The following is a 19434-nucleotide window of genomic DNA, read 5'->3' on the forward strand; positions in this document are numbered from 1 at the left end:
CCATGGTTTATACTGAAAGGGAAAAGATTTCTTTATAGCCTGGTCTGCAGAAGCCAGAAATTTAATTCTGCTCCACAACTTATTTTATTGCATTTTTAATTTTCTCTTGCATTACCCTGACCCTTTTCTATAGCTTTTGACGCCTGGTGCTTAATTACTTATCATTAGCAATGTACATGGGGGCCTTCCTGCATATTTATAAATGTGATCATTAGTACATGGGAAGACAAAGACTTCTTTAAGACCATCATTAGTTATTCTGTTTTCATAGAAATGTTCATTAGAGAAACTACCCACCTGGTTAAATAATTATAATTAAGAATCGGTAATCTCCTTTGCATTTTTAACTTGATCTTCAGGATGCATGTGCATAGCTAAAGGAGCCTTGTTTGGGCATCTTACTATCTTTTGGTTTTGATATTAATTGTCAAGCAGGTTTAAATTATATGTTTTGGAACTGTGCACCCTATAGAATGATTTATGGAAAGATAGGTTATTAAAAAAAATGGCAGAAAGAAAGAAATCAACCCTGCAATTATCTCTGAATTCATTAACTGTGCACTAGCAGCAAGAGGTTGTGTAAGCCATTTACTGTAATGCACAGTATGGAATTAAAACAAAATGTCACTGGAGCCTGATTTCCCTTTCCTATCTGTGGTACTCACTGCAGACACCCGGGCTGTGGGAGAACACTTGCAGAAAGGCATCATTGCATGTCAGGCTCTGGTGATACTGGGGAATGCCGACAATAGCTGAGATGGTGTCAGTAGCGCTGCTCCCAGCCATTGCGGGGAGCTGCCGGGAAACCTGTCGGAATTTGCGCGCCTGCCCATCTGCTGCACCGGCGGGGAAGGGAGCGCATCGCCCCGCCATGCCCACCCTGGGGCACACGGAGGGCTCACCTCTCAGACACCAAGGCTATAGGAAGAGCTTGTCAGTGGCATAAATATCATCTGTAAACAATTAAGCAGCTACTGCTCATTCAGGGCAGTTCTGAGAAGCAAAGGAAGTCTGCAATCAGTTATATCTCCAATTACCATAAAAATATATTAGCCATTCATTCATTTATTAATGATTCATCAGTTAACCACACATAATGAGCAAATAATTAGCAATGCTGTACGGTTGCCAAAATTGAAGAAGTGTTGGCATTTTAAAGATGAAAGGTTGCATTTATGTAAAAAGTCGGGTGGTGATAAAGTTAATGCAGAAGATAATTATAAAAGTGGCTGTCCTATTTTAGAGGCTGAGGTCCCACAAAACTTGCCTAATTGAACCAAAATTAATATTCTTCAAAAGCACACGTGTTACTGGTTCCTCGCTGCTGCATTTAGTGGAAGATCGCCCTTCGGTAAGGTACATCACACAATACAAGTTAATAAAATGCCAGACAGCAAGACTGCGTTCTTTGTTTGCTCTGTTCAGGGCCTTGTGGAAAACAATAAATTGCATTCATGTCAGCCGAGGCCCATCCCTTTGCTAATTACCGTTTGGTGCTGAAATGACTTCTGTGAAATTGGGAGCATGAAGAAACACACAGCCATACAAGGGAGGCTTTTCAGGCAGCGGCAGTAAATGTGAGATAGGCCTTAGGCACACAGATGTTGAAACAGTGAATTCCCCTACAGATTACACTAATGGAAACCCTGTCAGCGTAAGTCAAATCTGGGGTCTGTGGTCAAAATCTAATTAATGTTCCTGTACTTAAAAAGAATATGAATGCCTGGAGGTGATGGAGAACACATAAGAAACTGGCTTGTTTGTAAAATTGCTGGCGTGGATGGCAACCGCCACTGAGCCCTTCCTTAGGAGGTAACACCTGCTACAAGGAGCTGCTCGCACTGCTTGCTGCTCGGTGCGAGCCTGTGGGCACTGGGCTCAAGCCCTCTTGCAAGTCCTGCACAAAAATGGCACTAGGCAGCTGGCCCACAGGGAATGTGGATAGTCATCGCTGTCAGTGAATGCCTTCTCTTCGTTCGGCACAGCTGCCCAGAGTCAGCAATGCTGTTTTAGGAAGTACCTGTAGCTGACGACATAAGAAAGGACCAGCTCCTCTTTATGCAAAAACAAAGGCTCGGCCATCTACGTTGAGTTTGAGGACATTGCTGGGGCTCTTACAGCACTTTCACAGCTGCACTGTGCATGGCCTGTGCAATAACAGAGGAAATGAATTTATAATGCAACAATCTCTTCATTTTCACAAGCACAAAAATTCCCCTAAATACTTAAAATAACACTCAGAGTGGGACAGACCTTAAATTTTGAATAAATGAAACCCTAATCCAGTGTGTTGCTGAAACAAGCATGTTATTAAAGAAATAAATTTGAAACAGCAAGTGGTTTGAGAATTTTGGATTTAATTATTTAAATCTGCTTAAGATAACTCTCTAGCACTGTGTTTGGGTTTCCTGTTGAGAGCATGTTTTCTGGGAAAGGTATTCCACTCAGTGCCTTGGAAATATTAACTTTCTCATGCAACAGTGGTTTAAGCGGTAGAGACGAATAATTATTATAATAAGCAAGATATTATATGGAAACTTGGTGGTAGTTCTTGGATGCAGCCTGTCATGAAAAGTGCACAGAGCCAGTTTTGTATGGAGAGATCACCACTCTCCTTGGCTAAATGGCACATGGAGTGTGGCTCCAAATGCCCTTCGGGTAAAAAGTGATTTCCGTAGTAATGTTACCTGCTCAGCTATGACAAATAAAATCTGAACCAGCAGATTTACAGTTTTAAGCTGATTTGAAGTATTACGTATGTTATATAACAGGTAAATATTGCAAATCAGACTTTGTTCATTACTGATTGCTACAGTTTAGTTAAAAACTACTACTTCATCTTTAGGATATAACATTATCTCTTAATGCAGCATAGATCAAGATGGCAAAATCTTCCTTGTCTTTTGCAGGGCCATAACAGAAGCTTCCTGGATCCTGACAAGAAAAGTATTTAAGATGACCCAATCTGCACAAAACCTAGTAGAGGGATCAGAACCAGAGAGGTGTTCCTCATCCCCAGGCACGTGGGAATTCAGCTTCCCCAGCCAGGAGTGAGTAGGGGAAAAACCTCCAGCTCTGAGTCACATTTCCTGTCCCGGGCTTGTGCTGGGACAGAGGGATACAGCCATGCTGCATGCCGGCTCAGTCCCATCACTTGGCTTGGCTCCTGCAGTGCAAGCACACTGTACATATTCTGTGAAGATCAGGAAATGTGGTTTTGTGTTGAATATCCTCAAAAGTATCATTTATGTCTTCAAGGCAGAATGCTCCTCTTAGCCATTTTCTTTTGGTATGTTCTCTGCATTGTCTGTTTGCAGTACAGCTCTTGCAGGGGGTTACATGCTAGTCTGGGAACCAGACTCTGTTGCTGAGTATTGCCAACATTCACTCTGTCAGTCACGAGTCAGTCATGAGACATGGTGGCTCAAGTGCCACTCTCAGTCACAGGGATGAAGCCTTCTCGTTCTCCTAATGCTACTGAGGTTGCAAGGTAACTGAATTGTCCCTTGTGACACGCATATGAATGAGGTCTTACGACAGTGTTCAGGTTTCTAGCCAAAATTTTTGGGGACAAAAAAAAGGTCAACTCCAGACCTGGTATTAATCAAGTTAAACGGTTCAGTTGCTACTGAGGGGTCTGATGGTCAACACAGCCATGCCATTGTCTGATTGCAAGGGCACCAACCGGCAACTCAGGAGCTGGTGCTCAGTTCAGCTCTGTGTTCTCTAAAATTAACAGCATGTGTAAGGATGCTGTTCAACCAAACCCCAAACAGTTTGCCTGGTTGTCCTCATTCAAGCATGCTCACTGATCTACTTAGTGATTATCAGCAATATTTTCTTTTATAAGTGTTCTTTATTTTCAAGAAAAGGTCATACAAATACTTTTTTATATAAGCAGTAATGTCTATATTTAGGTGTTACATGAGGCAGATGTTGATTTAAAGCTTACTTCTTGCTTAAGATATTTTTCAGTCCACTGAAAGGGGTTGATTAGTGTCCCCTAGCTGAACCATTTTTTCCCTCTGTTGCTTTGACCCATTGATTTAATTAAGGGCTAATAAAGAAGGGCTGAAAGATTGTTTAAAATCCTTTTTTTTTTTTTTTTCTTCACAGATCTGACCTGTGCTGGTCTGTCAGTGCAATTTGACTCGCACATGCCCCCTTTAATATGTGAGCACACTGATACAGAGTTTGTCTTCTTTAGAGTCAGTTGTTTTTTCCCCCTCAGTGATAGGTCAGATTTAATTTTGATTTTAACTAAAGCAAATGCTTTCCTGGAGGGAGACCTTCTACTTCAGTAAAAATAAGTAATGAAAAAATAACCAAAACAAGTCACAGTATCAAAAGGAAAGACCTCAGAAAGCTTAGTGGTGACCCTTTCTTTCTCTGTTTCCTTTCCCATCCTCCTCTTGCCAGCATGGAGAGAGAGAAAGAGAAATGAAAACTCAGGGTTTGTTTTTCAATTAAGTTACAAGAATGACTCAAAGTTTAGGAAATGTAGTGGGGTTTTCATTGAAAATCCTTGCTACTTTTCAACTTTGTGTCTTGCCTAGGTCTGTGTTAATGCTCAAAAAAAATACTCCACTGTACTTTGTCATACTGCCAGACTCCTGTTTTCCTTTCCCTTCTCCTCCCACCAGCTCTGCAGTTTGCTACTCTAGGGTGAGAAGAGCTGTTCCCAGCATGCTAATTTTGCCACTGAGCAGGCTCATCTGTATCTTGTAAAAAGGAGATTACCATGAATGTACGCCCTCACCACACTCTGCTTCTGTGATAGGAGAGGACTTCTAGTGCTCCTCGGTGCTATCCCTGCTGATTGCAATGATGGTCTTCAGAAGAAAAATAAAGGAAGAAAAGCCCCAGCTCTTACTTGAAGGAATGGCTCAATGCACTATTCGTGGCTTGAAAGAACAGCATTGCTATCCACAGTGGCAGTTTGTGCCTATGAACCTTCGTAGATAGCTTTCCTGCTCAGATTTCTGTGCTGCAGCTCATTAGCACAAGAGCTGCCTGTGGGACTGCGGCAGGTTTGTAGTGCAGTAGGATGTGCACTAAAATAAAAATCCGGTTAGGAGTGGTGTTATCCCTGTGCTGCCTGGGCACTGGCACTTAAACCTAGATGAGAATAAGACACCTGGACTTTGAGACTCATGGGATGAACATACTGCTTGCTGAGGGCTGTCCCTGCCCAGGAAAGCACTAAAACAGGTGTATAAATCCTATGGTGTTCAGTGGGATTTAGGCACCTGCTTGAACTTAAGTGCTTGTTTAGAGAGTTTCCTGAATGAAAGCCTGACAATTGTGCCCGAGAGTAACTTTTAAATTAGTTTTAATTTGCTCATCATAACCAGCTGTCATGAGTGTATGTAAAAAAAAGGGTTTGATTCTGAAAAGATGAAAGACTTCCCAGGCCCTTGGCTTTTATGTAAGCACTCTTGCTGGATGGCCAGTATGCTGCTGAACTGAAGCAGCCCTGCTTTTATTGTGTGTTGCTCTGTGGTCCCGCTGGGGCTGCAGTGCCAGCCCAGCAAACTGCCCTGCCAGCAGCTGACACCATCCACCTGCACCTCACCCATCGGAGGCAATCTGCAAGCTGCAACAGAGGAGGAGAAAGTCCATGCTGTATTTATTAGGTGAGTGCAAATGAAAGTTAGAGGGAGAGAGAATATTTGTGTCCAAGTGGAAGAGTCAACTGAACCTCCCACTTGGAAACATAGCAGTCCTTTTGTGCTACAGGAGTCAGAAAGCTTTGCAAGCTTTTACTTTTAGGATTTTCACCCCACTCTATAATCCCTTCCTTGTTACAATAGTTTGAGGATAAACTTGAAAATAAATCTAATGTTACATTTACACATTTACAATCAGTGTCAAAGGAAAAACAAAATCCAGCAAAATCAAATTACTACTTAATTCTGTATGTGCACGTTTATATGCATCATCTATTTAAGACAAGCAGGACTGTGCCTATGTAGCTGAGAGTTATTTTATTTTTTTCTTTAAATACGTGGTTAATTATTCAATGGATGATACCACTGCTGTGTACTCAGAAAGACTAAATTTGCAATTAAAACATTTTAAAGGCTTTCTTTTGTAGAGTCCTTAGGTAATTAAGCTGAAGTGCCAGAACATTTCATATATAAATGTACTGCAGCAGTGGTAGCTGATGTAGTAGTTAAGGTCAGGTAGAAACCAACCTTGCATTTAGAGTCTTTTTTCCAGTATCTCAGTTGAAACCTCCCTAAATCTAAATTAATCTTCCAGAAATGTATGGGAAATTTGGTTTATGAGGGGAAAAAAAGGTCTTGCGTTATTACCATAGTCTATCAGTCTTCCCTCAGCGTGACTCCATTCATTTTGCAATGTGTGGCTGTTCAGCATTGCTGCAGCTGAACTTCAGAAGACTTTCGCTGAAACAAAGCATATCATGGGAACATCGGGTGCCCCCACCAAGGCAGGAGCAGGAGCTCAGCCCTGCCTGGCTGTAGCGCAGGGGGCTGGGGGCAGCTGTAGGGGAAGCCTTTGTGTGGCCCTCAACAAGGGACTTTGGGACAGCATAATGCTCAAGGTGGCAGTGACAAAATTGGGGGCCAACTTGGCTTCACTTCTGTGAAGTGCTGCTGTGGCCTGTCCCCCTCCCCAAAACCCTGCTTGGGCTACAGCTTCCTTCTTTTCCTCCTGAAGCTGTTCCCTCCCTTGCAGTCTTGCTTCCTCTCCTCCTTGCCAAGTACACTGACTCCAGGCTGATCTGAAAGTTAATTTTAACAAATAACATTTTGGGCCAAGCCAAGTTAGGATCTGGAGATAGGACACGCTGCGGGAAGGGAGCAGGGTGGGGTGGAAAGGAGCATGAACACTCAGCCTTGTAATATGTGTGAGAGCTGATGCTCTCTGAGCAATCGAGTGCTTATTATTATTTCTCTTGGATAGGTCACCTGGGAGTGGAGGAATTTTTCATTATAAATTAAAAAGAAATCTTTTATAATGCTCATTTCTGAAAGAAAAAAAAAAAAAACCCTACCTCATCATGGAAGCAATTAGATGGAGGACACATTGAAAGGAGTGATTAGTTGTTAATTTTTGAGCTGTTGGCCCTGACAGAGGGGTTTTTTTTGTCAAGGATTTCTTTTAAAGGTGTCTTTCATATGCCTATAGTCCAAGGTTACTTCTCATTCAATAGCAATTACCATATGTCCATTACATGCTGGAGACTGCTTGAGGTGGATGCAGTGGTCCCCATCAGAGCATGTGTCAAGTTAAAGTGCCAGCAGCTGTGTGAGCCACAGGATAATTGTTCCTATCTGTTTCTTCTCTTTTCCAAGTCCTGGTAAATGTTCTAGGGAGTAGCTTCCCCTTTCCTTGATGCAACCTGAAAGTGCAGTCCTCCAGTTTGTATTTTAGGTTCCAAGTCAGCCATGTCAAGATTTGAACAAGAACCAAGGAGGATAATAGGTCAGATGTAAGTAAAAAGTAAAACTACTGGTGAAATAGGTTTTCTTTCTTTCTGCCCATCAGATTACATACTTTAGCCCCACCATCACTGAAAAAAAAAAAAAAAAAAATCTGTAACAGCAAACCCTGCATAACTGCACTATTGTATGGAAACCAACTAACCAGACACCACAATACAAAAAATACACACATTGTACCTCAGAAAAATATGGGGCTAAAAAAACAGGAAAAATGCAGTCTTGTTAAAATGTGGACGTGGTCCAGTAATAGAATGAGTAGGGAAACTTGAATAGATCAGAGTCAAAAAACACTCTGCTTAATTCTTGAGGTTTTTTATTTGCCATTCAGCTTACATCAGTGTTAACATCTACTGAGAAATGCAGCCATTTACAATTTGCAGTTCAATGTGTTACTTTAATTAGTATGAAAATTAAAGGGCAACTATAGGCCAATGTGAATGATTATGGAAATACATGTGCATCACATGCTATGCTCTCATTTAATTAATCGTCTTGTAAACTATATCAAGCACTTTAAGTCAGTTGCTGAGTATAACAGCTCTATTTTAAATAACCACTTAATACTTAACAGGATGTGGAGAAAACGCACACGACTGCTTCTCAAGTTTCAGTGTCTGAGATTTTTTTAAAGCTGACCCAAGTCAACCCAAAGAATGTTTAACACCCTGTGTCTGCACACAAGAAACTCTGTGATGTACAGACATTCAATTACATTTTTTAAAAAGTGAGAAACATTTTGCAAAATAGTGACTTTAGAAAACTAATTGGCAGCAGCAAACTTGAGAGTCAAAAGCCAAAAGCTAGAGGGGACTTTTTACTACAGTAACTCTAGTTGAGGAAAATGAAAATAAAAGCATCTTTGTTTCTCAGTCAAATAAGCTGATTAAGAAATAAAACATTTTAACATGCTTTAGATGCAGCATTAATTATTTATATGTAAAAAAATTAAAGCCAGGTTCCATGAATTACACTTTGTGTGTGTGAATTGAATGTTACGGGAATACTAATCCTTTTACATTCATGCCTTACTTCATTAGGCAAAACTAAATATTAAGGGCTCTATTCATTCAAAAAATTCTTATGCATTCAAGTCACACCTTTTCTATGGCTTTCTTTATTTTTTTTTTTAACAGTATAATTTACAGCACTGATTTTTAGGTATGATTCAGAAAAAACTATCCACTTCTACAGGATGGCCTCTAGTAAACAGATATGTTTACAAAAGGCCATGGATACAGTGGTGGGTCTTGCTTGTCATTGGTGAAAAAGTCCAGAGTAAGACATATTGTATGGTCTCAAAGCTGGTGTAACATAAGAAATCAGATGCATTACTAGCAAGGAAGCTCTGAAATCTCTGAACTTTTTTTCCTATAGATTGGTTAATAAACAATTTCACCACCCCCCCACCCCCCCCACCCCCCAATTTATTGTTTCCAGTGACTGGGCAGTGCTTTATTCAGGTGAATGAAGAAAAAAAGGTGATTTATTAATGCAGATGTGTTCAGGATGTATTTTTCTATTTTCAATATATGTCCATTTTAGCAATTGTGTCTCCCATGCTTGGCTCCTTGGGGGGAAGAGTCCATCCACTAAAGCTGCACTGATCTGTAGGATGTGGTTAAACACCCACTGGGATGGAAGCTGGGATCATCAAAGTTGGTTGTCTGCATTTTTTTGAAAGCAAACCCATGAGTTCAGGAGCTTGTGCATTAATTAATTGTTTTGCTAGCACTTATGTGAAAAGAAATAAGAATTGAACTCTGGTTTGTTTCCGCTTCTTTCCACGGGTGTTTTGTTGTTGTTTTTTACTGACTGAAGAGAGGAACAGCTAGAACTGCACAGTGATATCATGTTGAACTTTCAAAATAATTAGAAGATTCACTTAACATTAAAGTAATAACTTTAAAGGAGAGGGGAGTTGAGGGGGAGGGGAGAGAGAGAAAGGGGAGGGGGAGGTGGGGTGGAAAGCAAGAAATTATAAAAAAGGGGTTGCCCAGAAGCTTGCAAATTGTCAGCTGGCTGAATTTAAATAAACTTTTGGGAAACAAAATATTATATTGGGAAGTAGGACAAGGTGTCAGATGGTTGGGTAAGATTGATGTATTTAATAGTTTAGTTAATATGGATCAACATCTGCCTTTAGTTACATCTGCACAACCCCCTGACTTCAGCAGTGTTGTACTTTTGCAACCAAGTTTGGACTGATGTTTTTAAATAGGCCCCAGTGCAGAATATCTGCAGAGAGCCTGCGGTGCTCAGTGCTGGTGTAATCAGGCAGCTCTGGAGAGAAGGGGTAATACAATATGTTATTGTTTCTCATGTAATTTTTAAAATACATTGAGGAGTAATATATTTTTTATAATAGGGTGCTCCCTGTCTCTTTAAGCAACTGTCAGATGTAGGATGTCCTCGTGCCAGAATGCTACAGTCTGCTCCCTCTGTGCAATTGTTAATTAAATCCATCCCTTATTGTAGAGCCTGCCTAGTCTCTTACCCATTCTGCTTATCTGTGATACCAGATGATGCTCAGTAATTCATGGCCAACTTGCTCCCACCTTCAATAGGGCCTCCTGTGCACTGACCTTAACCAGCTTCACCTTTTCATTATTCCCAAGGAGAACAGAGCCCCGAAGGTAACAGTTTTATCAACTTTTCCTGTTGACCAGATGACGGTTCAGTGATAAATAAATGGAGTGTGCTTGAGCTGGCGGCCTCCCACACGCCATCGCTCCTTGTCCTGCGGCTCCCGCTGTCTGCCTGGACACAGAGCTGTGAGTGGAAAAGGGACTGTCCTCAAAAGGCACCGCAGGCTGCACTGCTGCTGGCAGGCAAAAACCACCTTTGCCTATCCAGGTAATGCTACTCTGCTACTCATCATATCAGCTGAAAAGTTTTTCTGCTTGCTATTGGGCTTTGCCACCTGAAAATCTCTTTTCCCCCGTGGTAAGGCTGATATACAGGAGCTGGTAGGAATATTTTCATAGCTGACAAGCTGTTTCCCATGAACAGTGTCAAAGATTTAAAAGCCACTTCTGCAAATAGGACTTTTTGGCAAATATAGTCTAAGCAAATCTTGTATTATTACCACATGACTAGAAACACTCCTAGAGTTCTCCTAAAAATGGGTTCTGTACCAGCAGAAAGCAATATTCTGTTGGCCTGTACATTGCCTCAGGGGTATTTACTATGGTAATAAGATCAGTAATTCATCTCCTAAAATCACTGGGAGTACAAATGCTTATTTAAGTAGATAGTATCTTGATTACAATTGAGCCAGGAGAGTTTTTAAAGCTGCCTGTTTAGGCTACAGATCTTTTAAAGGCAAAGGGCTGGTAAGCACAAGAACATCATGTTTCCTATCTACTTTACATTTTCAGCAATTCACAGTAGTTGCACAGCACATCCCTTGACAAAATGGGCATGTACAAGTAAGTCAAGAAATTATGCCTGTTGAGTGTTTTATTTCTTTTTTCTTTCCACAGTACTGTAATGAAAAAAGAGATAAATCTCCCTCCATATCTAAATGGTTGGTTAGAACAAAGGAAACAGAGAGAAAGCCATGCTCTAACAGCACATAGGGCTATTTGAACCTCATTTTCCTGGGAGATGCAGAACCAACATCAGTTAAGAGACAGCATTGACCCAGGAAAACAAAAAGGGGAAAGATCTGGAGGTAAAATGATTTGCTTCATCACATAGTAGGCCAGTGTCAGAGAAGTAGCCTGTGTTCTTGAGACTCTTATAGCGTACCATCTGCTAGTTCACAAACTCAGCAGGCTTCTTCTCTGGAAGTCCTGGAGGCAGAAGCTGCCAGTCTTGCTCAGCTGCTTTTGTTTGTTTGTTTACAAATCTGATCAAGAGAAACCATGGGTTTATGACAAAGACAAAGAAATGGAAGTTTAAAGATGCAGTTTCTAATCCTGAACTCTGTCACAGGAAGTGTTCACAGAAAGGATGATACAATTTAGAGATACAGAGATTCATCCAGTTTGTTTATTTGAGGAAAACCCGACTTCTGAGAATCCAAAGGCAGCGCGCATAGACGCTTGCCAGTAAAATCTCAGGTGGTCCATAGTATTTCACATTGGTGATGTGGCATTGAATGTGAATCACAGAACAGAGCTAGAAGTTGCTAAAACAGATGTTCTCTAGTTTGCCAGGAAGCCTGAGCCCTTAATGAGGACATGTGACTGAAATGGAAAGCATTAGCAGTTTCCCTGCCGAATATTCTGTAGTTTAAATTCATTGGTGCCACTCCTTCTTTGCACAGTTATTAAGTTGAATATCACTGAGGTGTGTGCATATTTGATGAGAGAAATAGTTGTATGTGCTCTTTATATTTTCAGAAATTAAAGATTTTTCAGCAGGCACAATTCTGCCTTATGAGCCAGAATTTTCCCTCTAATTTTTTCTGCAGCCATGAGCATAAACATTTGAAATAACTTTCACCAGCCTGATCACTGTTGCCAGACAGAGTACAAATGCAAATGAAACTAATAATTTTTGCTGAAGTTCTCTAGATTCCACCAGAATGTATGGAATTGTCTTTCATTAGTTAACAGTGCTTAACACATATGTAGCAATTTCCATCCTCAGTGACAAGCTTATTAATCAATGCAACACCTCTGAAAGGAGCATTGCTATGTATTCCTATTAGAGTGTGAAATTTAAAATGTATGGATGTGCTCTGAATTGTTGGTCAAATAGCCAAAGAAATCTCAGTTTCGAATTTGTAAGTTTGTGGTTTCTGTCCCCTGATTAGACCAGACTCCTTTGACACACAGGCCCCTTTATGCATTTAATAGATCAAGCTCCACTGGGTTTAGAGCCACACATCAGCGTGGCCATACTCTGACTTTGAAATGGGGCGATAACAGAAACGTTTTCTATAATTGCTGCCTGGAGGACCCAAGATGGGGATACAGCACACTGCTGTGATTTGCTCTTTGCAGCTTTGTTAAGAGTCGCAGGAGCTGGAATGTGTGTTTCCAGCACGCAGTAAAGAGGGTTGTGTTAAATGACCAATGCTTTTTTTCATGCTAATAGGTGTGACCCTGTTAGGCTAACAAAGAAGTCAATCCTGACATAGCGATGATAATTTTGTCTAGAGTGAAATCCATAAGATTCCCTCACCTCTCTTCAATGCCTACTCTTGTAGGACACTTACAGTACTGCTGATCGGCTCTCCTTGCAACCAAGGAAGTGTCAGATGAGTGTTTTCTGCTTGCTACATCCTAGGAAAAAAAAAAGTATCCAATCGGCTTGGTTTGGGAAATGAGTTTTGCTCAATGTTACCAGCTCTTCAGAAGCCACCAGGCAAGTGCAGTGATAAAGGCCTCCTATAAGAGGTGTAGCAAAAGTTGAACCTTTTCTGGTGACTAGAGGCATATCAATAAAAATCAACTCCTGCATATATCAAGTAACTCAGAGTTAGTTTGAAAGCTTTTTCACTTCCTTGTTAGTACCATCCAACTGCAATAAAACATGGATTTCTCTGCTACCCTCCCCCCTCCCCCCCCCATACTGCATGTAAGAAGAGCTTCAGGAGTTTGGGTTTTTTTAAGTACAGGGAATTTTTTGTTTTAGGTAGCTCAGTCCATTGCTTTTAAAGGTGAAAATGTCTAAACTGTAGCAGGAGAGGAATGTCTCATCGCTTCGCTCTGTTGGTAGGCAGCCTGTGAGACTGTCAGCGGCCAGGCTTAAATCAGCCTGCTCAGGGGCGACAGCCCTGATGCGCCCTGTCAGCCAGGAGAGGAGCTTTTGGGATGTCTGAAGAGAAGACTTCAGATGACAAGAGCTACCTAAAAATTCACTCTTCTGGCAAGTCCAGCAAGCATCGTCCCCATGCTGGGTACCTTGACAGGACAGAGCAGGGGCTGTGGGCCAAGCAGCACAGGCTCCCACACACCTGTGTGAGGCATAGACATTCTCACTGTCTCCTCAATAGGAAAGTTGCTTGGTTTGGGGTTGAGGCTTGTATCTGCTTCTGTCCCTCACGGATGCTGAGTCTGGCCCCTCAGGGCATCTGGTGTTTGGTCTTGTGATGTTATTAGAATCAATTATGTTACCTATAGTAATTTTCCTGTGGAAAAGGACTCTGTTTTGAGGATTTGTGCATCCAGACGTTGTGAAATATCCATATCTAAAAGCAATATATGAGTTTGTATGAGAAGTGTTTTATGAGTTTTTATTACCAAACCTGTATCTGTTTCATAGCCTCATACTCATGGAAGTCTTGTGTCAGCTGTGGGGAGCCCACAAACCTTGGAGAAGTCAAGGGCCTTCTAGAAACACTTTCTGAGTTTGATTTTATATTTAGATGCTGTTCCTTCCCACAAGAGAAAGAAATGCAGGTTCATGAGACTTCAAGACTTGGGAAAGGACCTAGAAAATACTAAGGTTGATCTGTTTGTCCACACACAGACTGTTTAGAAATTGATTCCAGCTACAAGTCTTGGATTTGGACCTGGGTCCAAACAGGCCTTAATTCAAAGGCTGATGTCTGTATGATTTCTTAACTGGATGAGGGTCTATGCTGTGTTTAAAACCACAAATATTTAGTTTGACCTATAGGTAACATAAAGATAGGTATTAACTGGGAAGTCTAAATTTCTGGAAGTCTGTCTCTCAGTAGTTATTAAATTCACTACTCCAGCATAATGCAGCTTTCTGTTCTAATCATAGCACTGCTGTACTTGGGCATGGCACATCAAAGGGGTTACCTGGCTCTCGTAGCAGAATCCTCCTTAGATTCACTCACTCTAGGGACTCACACCAGATTTCCCCGGTTCTGCACACAGGCCAGATTTTCAGCTCCCTTTTAATCTTTGACAATTTGAATTTATATGGAAAACTTACAGGTGACAGTCTGGCTATGTTGAGACAAGTAGGATAGAAACCATGTCAGAACAGTCCCTGAAAGTCCTACGATGTGCTTAAAGCATTTCAAGAGAACCCTTGATCCAAAGTATCAAAGGGTTACAGTAAGATCAAGAAGAATTAAAACTGATGGTGTGCCAGAAATCACGTGCAGCACAAGGTCATTACTCACCCTCGTTAAACTGGTCTCAGTACTGTGGCCTGATCTGAAGCTTAATTGAAAAGTTTCAAATCATGCATTATAACGAAGACAAGACAGTCACTGCCCATTTCACGACCCCTACTACAAAAGGCAGATCAGTAATAGGGAAGAAATCTAAGCAATTGCTTGAGGATAATCAAGGCCTAATGAGGTATCCACTTCAGTCTTTCAAAGGTGGAGGAGCCTCTTCCTGGCACTGGAGAGAATGCAAAGGCTGATGTGAGCAGGTTCATGTGTTCAGGGAACAAGCCATGTGGCCAAAGTAGTCGCCGTCCATGGCAGTGGAGGGAATACCGAAGGTGACACGATATCCTTGGTGCAGGTTTGCAGCTGTACAAAGGTTAGTGCTATGGCAGGCAAGCCTCTTCTCAGTTGCCATCTTTCGCAATCATTTTCTGTTACCCCACACCTTGGCCCAAAGTGATCAAAAGGAGCCCATTAGATCTGAATTATTAGTTGTGTTAGGAAGCAAGAGAGCGGCAGTAGGAGATATCTGACTGCTGATGTTATCAATTTTCCCTAAAAATTCATAAACCCCCCAAAATTCGTTGATGTTCAACTTAAGTGTGATAACAAACTGCAAGTCACAATTACCCAAAGAAATCAAGTATCTCCTTGCCATCTTCCTCTTTTTTTTGTTGTTTTGTTGTATTATCTGTTGTAGCAGAGAGGTCAGGGCCCATATCCACATGATTATCTCCACATCCAGCTGCCAAGTTGTGAAAGCTACTCTTCCTGGGCTACTTCTTGGGCAGCCATACTAAAGGGTTTGCATATGCCTCTGCCCAAGAGCATTTAGAGTGTGGAAACACCTTTCAGTCAGCAGAAGCCAAATGGTTTTTCAACCCTTTGAAATAGCTATTTTAACCAATTTTAACCCATATCTGTATGATATATTTTTGTCAAGAGAGGATATCTCTCCAGCTTCATATATGTTTGCTGAGCACATTTCCTTGCAGTTTCTAATCTCTCCTGTTTTGATAAGATCTCCCTCCTGTCTTGAAATACACTAGCCATGGAAAGCTAGACTAGATAAAAACATCGTACAGGGTTTTGGGCTCAGTGACAGAGGATATCCTTCAGTGATGGATTTGCTTAAAAGCATCATACTCAATGACAATATATAAGAATTGTTTAGGACCATGGTCATTTTCTTTGGCCTTCAAGTTCCTCTTTAATTTTAAGTGCCTTTAAAATCGAAGTACCTACTTCCTTTGCTATGAATCCTACTTTAATTTTCTTTTGCTTTTTCATGTAATTTCCTCCAACTTTAAACATGCAGTGTGAAAAAGAATGCTAACATGAAAGAAAAGTTATATTAAAATAATTAAACCCCATTTGTGCAACTTGTTTGATAGCTCTCTCGAAGACCATGAGAGGTGCAACTGGCTTCATTGGGACACCCTCAGACCTAGCATTAAACCATGTGTTTTGCTGATGTAAGACTTTTAATATATGACATATGGCATCAGCTCTACAAAATATTTCTTGTTGGCCGACAGCCCTGCTTCTGTCTGTTGCTTGCAAATTAATACTGTGAGTCTGTGTGCGTAAAAAGGTTGTCATCACCAGTGCCCGTGGTCACTGCAGCCTGCACCCACCTCTGCACCTGTACTGCCTCAAGAGATGTTTGTGTGTTAAGCTGCTGGTGCTGCCCGTGAACAAGCAGTGACTGAGTAGGTCTGCCTGGGGAGGAACCAGTGCCACTTTGTTTCCAGGTCTCCAGGCCCCGTACTGGTGGTTGGGGCGCTGGTGGCTGCTGCATGAGGGCTGGAGCCAACACTGGGACCAGCAGTGAGAAATGGGCTGCCTGTACCCTGCTGTGTCAAGAGCCATTTCTTGATATATTGTTTCTTGTTAACAACCATTGATGGATTTATCCATTTCCAGGATTTTTTTTTACCCATTTTACTTGTATACGAACACGGACAAAATACAGATGGAGAGATACCTAGAGTGTCTTAGGATCAGGTACCTGCCTACTCTTTCAGGAGGCTGCAAACCTCAGCTGGGTCTGATCATTTTGAATGCAGCATTGCATTTTCCTCATCTGTTCCTGGCAATGTAATCGCCTGCTCTTTCCATAGGTCATTGCACCATTCAGATAACTCATCAGGTCTCATCTTGCAATACCTTAGGTTAGGGATAGTTGAGCCTTAACTTACCTGTTCAACAGGTATCCTGTATGTGTGCATGCAGTGTGTGTGATGGGCCATAGACCATGGACTGGCCACTGCTGGTTTCACTAGGAAGGATAAGAAAACCTTTCAAAGAACTTTTTATGGAGAAGAAGCATGAGAGTGAACTTTGTGACCAATATATGCAAATCACTATGTTTGCTGAGTTTTAAGTAATGGGGGGAAGAAACTTCTCATTGTTTTTTAAAATGTAGATCCTGGAATACCTGTGGCAAAAAATAGGGCAGTTGAGTTATCTGTAGCTGATGAAAATATGAGAAGAGTAATTATTGTACAGTCCTATTAATAAAATTGTTCTGTGGCTCAAAAGGAAAAAAAAGAAAGTTATCAAAGAGAGCCCAGTGAGTTACTTCAGGGGAAAAATAGCTTCTATTATATGAACCAAAATATCAGTTTGTATGCTTAGCAGAGAGCTTTGGACACTTACGGAAATACAAAACAATTCCATATATCCCAGTCCAGGATGGAATTAAAGTGTTGTAAATCTTCCCTGGAAGCCAACATTTATCTATTATGTAAGCATATTTACATTTAATTTTGAAATGGTTGTTAAAGGCTATCCTTTGGCTGCACTCTATCCTTCTTTCTATTTTTTTTTTAATTGTTGAACTCTGAGATTTTTATGCTAGAAAGAATGTACTTTCAGAACCAGAAATGTCTGAATGACCAGTTACAGCATGTACTAACCCTGAGAGATATCCTTTGAATTTGCTCCCCTCCTCCAAATTATTTGCTGTTTTTACAATCATGCCTTGCATTAATGTTCTACACTTAGCTGAACTGTGTGTTATGTTTTAGATGTATTTTTGTTTTGTCTAAAAAAATTCAAAATTGGGATTAAGTATTCAAGATGTAACCTCTGTAGCAGGAAACTAGTTATCAGATTCATATAAAATAACTGGGCAATAGAAATAACTCTGAGCAGAAAGCATTTTTTTCTCTTAGAATTAATTTAGAGGGAATTTAATGCCTGTGAAAGGTGCTGGATTGCAACATCAGAGAACTGAAGCTGCCATTTAACCACAGAGCGGTTACAGGATGGGAGATGGCTTTACAAGATTCCCCATGAAGGTTGACAAAATATTTGTCTCAGGTTTGGTGCCTTTCATCTATCTGGAACAACCAAGCTTTTATGTGTTGGAAACAGTTGCTCTCCGGTTGTTAGCTTTCACTTGGGTGATGGAGAGCCCTTGTATAAAAAAGGAGGGGATTTTGCTTTTGTGATAGCTGACTAACATTTATAATATGACTAAACCTAACAGACTAGATTTAGTCCAGTGGAGTTGGCATATCATTGTAAAGAACTGTTGCGAGTAACAAATTCAAAACACCAGGTGCATCCATGATGTCCCTACTCCACGCCACAGAGGCACATAAAAAAGGCAGGCTCAGGGACCTGCACCCCAGTGCACCTCTGCCACCAACCCTGCAGTGCCCTTGGGGCATGGTGCCACTCTGCTTGGACCACTTCAGAGGAACTCTCAGACCCAAGTTTGTGTCTTCTGCAGTCTCTTGCCACCTGTTTATCAGAGGGAAAGATGAGAGTGGCAGGCTCTAAGCTGTCATTATTGGAACTATGCCAGGTTCAGGGTCCAATTCTCATATTTTCTCTTTTTTTTTTTTTTTTCCTCAGTATTTTCAGAGTATTTTAGAATATCAGCATTTTCTGAAGGCCATGTATGGTGTCCATGGGTTGTAGGTCTCAGTAGTCAGGTTACTGTTATACAGGTATAAACAATATCATGCTTGCTAACTGCTGGTCTTGCCAGCAGAAAACACTGAAGACCATTTCTCATGACAGAGGATATGCTTCAGTTTATATTTTCTACTTAGTTAAATTAATATGTTAGGTGTTGATGGTTTTTCCTGACTTCACAAGGAGGGAGAGAAGGTGGTAGCCTTAGGGTAGTTCTAATTTCACACCAAGGGAGAGACTTTCACAGTACTACCTGCCTCCTCTGAGCTCATCAGGAAAAGCAAATCACCCTTTTGATGTGTCCCTGGTCTCACAGGCCCACATGGGACATGTAGCAGGCTGACCACCATGGCTCTGCTGCTCTCACAGCAAGGCCAGTTGAAATACATCCATGGCTGAATGGACCAATGGACTTGAAACTGAGCACAAAGTCAACTTACACATAGCCCATTAGGAACCAGTTAAAAGTTTTTTTCCTGGGAAGCCACATTCTTCTGCTAGTTGTGGTATGTTGGACAGAGGCTGCATTCCCTCACACTGGAATTTCCTGTATTAGCACTGCACAGGAGTAGGTTTATTTTGTAGTCCTTGAGATTTCTGAGCTTCATGGGTTTCACACCCTTTATGTGCCATGAAACAAAGATCTGGTTTCTACTGAAGCATTGCAGAAAGGATGAGCATCTGCTGACTTGTTTGTCTTCTGAAAACTGACGCCCTCCAAGATCAGAGGTGAACCATGTCTGGGATCATTTCGCTGAAGACTGAGGTATTAGTGACACAGCTCACATGTAGCTCACATATGCTTTTTGCACTAATTTTTAGAGCTAAAAGGAACATTTCCTTTTTCTATTGTCAATTTAGACCCTAGTGTACTGCTGAGGGAGCTTGCGTTGCTTCTGTTTTTGCAGGAATATGATGGTTACCATCTGTAAAACACTAAACTAGGCCAAGGCTTGGGCATCCTGCTTCAACGTCTCCCACCCTAAA

The 19434-nt window shown here is 41.3% G+C and overlaps 1 long non-coding RNA gene across 1 annotated transcript; it reads left to right on the forward strand.

Annotated features, from left to right (window-relative positions):
• The first annotated feature begins 5430 nt into the window (after positions 1-5430).
• Positions 5431-13224, forward strand: LOC131378609 (uncharacterized). The gene is made up of 4 exons (XR_009208139.1): positions 5431-5636; positions 10139-10325; positions 12631-12792; positions 13147-13224. It is a non-coding gene; the product is annotated as an uncharacterized LOC131378609 (long non-coding RNA).
• The last annotated feature ends 6210 nt before the right edge of the window (positions 13225-19434 follow it).

The sequence above is a fragment of the Hirundo rustica genome, chromosome 9, assembly GCF_015227805.2.
Source record: "Hirundo rustica isolate bHirRus1 chromosome 9, bHirRus1.pri.v3, whole genome shotgun sequence".
NCBI lineage: Eukaryota > Metazoa > Chordata > Aves > Passeriformes > Hirundinidae > Hirundo > Hirundo rustica.